Source organism: Octopus bimaculoides, chromosome 6 (genome assembly GCF_001194135.2).
Source record: "Octopus bimaculoides isolate UCB-OBI-ISO-001 chromosome 6, ASM119413v2, whole genome shotgun sequence".
In the NCBI taxonomy this organism is placed as follows: domain Eukaryota; kingdom Metazoa; phylum Mollusca; class Cephalopoda; order Octopoda; family Octopodidae; genus Octopus; species Octopus bimaculoides.
In genome coordinates this window covers 17,364,946-17,366,068 of record NC_068986.1, presented here as the reverse complement: position 1 = coordinate 17,366,068, position 1,123 = coordinate 17,364,946, and the positions used below count along the sequence as shown (strand labels likewise).

The following is a 1,123-nucleotide window of genomic DNA, read 5'->3' as shown; positions in this document are numbered from 1 at the left end:
ATATATATATATATATATATATATATATATATATATACATACATACATATTTATATGCTTGTGCACAACGTGGAGTGCACCGTCACCAACTGCCCTATAAAAGACACACGCTTGTTCCAACCACCGCTATTCGGAATGACCAGAAGAAGAAGAAGTCTGCACTCAGAAATATAGAAATACAAGGTAAAACGGAAGCTTTGTACCGTTTTCTTTTCATTTTGTAGTTTACTATGTACCATCTCACATTGTTCCGTATTTACACAAGTACATTCTTTATATATATATATATATATATATATATATATACACACATTTTTTTTAATCGGGTGAATGTGAGTTCGTTCTTTAATTGGAATAATTTCCAAAGATTTCTAATAACTTTTCTTCGTAGTTTACTTTCGAATTTACTTACATAAATTCGTATAGGTATGAAAGTTTGTATACAAATAGTCAATATATGATTTAACTTATTAAACACAGTTCAAAAAATCCATTCATTATATGTAATGAATTAGATTAGATGTTAAAATGGATTATAGTTTTTTTTAATTTCATGTTGATATACAATTTGTTTCATACAAAAAGACACATATATTCATAATTGAAAAATTGTAATAGTCATATTTGCACTTGTCGGTAGCTGGTATAAAAACTAAAAAAATAGACGTTAGAAGTACATAGATTTTCTCTTAGTTATAATTTTGGATTAATATATTCGATCTTGCAGTCATGCCTATTTGAATCAAAACTAAAAAAATACATAATTGGGTGCTAATATATGTATTAATATATGTAATTTATTATTAATGTTATTAATAATGTACTGCATCACCGTGTTTTCATTTTCGCAACGTTTAAAACTGGATGAAGATTCTTCATGAGTCATACAGTCTGTGTCAGAGAGACTGATAAGGCCGGTTTCCGGTTTCCGTGACGTATATATCAACTCCACCCCCACCAGAAGGGGCTCCAGTCCGTCGCAGGAATAGTCATTTTTGCCAGGTGAGCAACGTAAAGTGATGTGTTTTGCACAAAGCACAACCCGTCAGCAGGTCCGAAATTCGAAACCATGAAGATTCCAACCACCTAGCAAATAAGTTACATACCTTCCCTTCATATATAT

The 1,123-nt window shown here is 30.8% G+C and overlaps 1 protein-coding gene across 1 annotated transcript in view; it reads left to right on the top strand.

Moving 5' to 3' along the window:
- Positions 1 to 167: 167 nt before the first annotated feature.
- The window catches only part of LOC106875435 (alpha-mannosidase 2), a 473,174-nt gene continuing 472,218 nt past the window's right edge, over positions 168 to 1,123 (top strand). The window contains exon 1 of the mRNA XM_052968623.1: positions 168 to 183. The gene's annotated coding sequence lies outside the window, so the exon portion shown is untranslated. The remainder of the gene's footprint in view (positions 184 to 1,123) is intronic.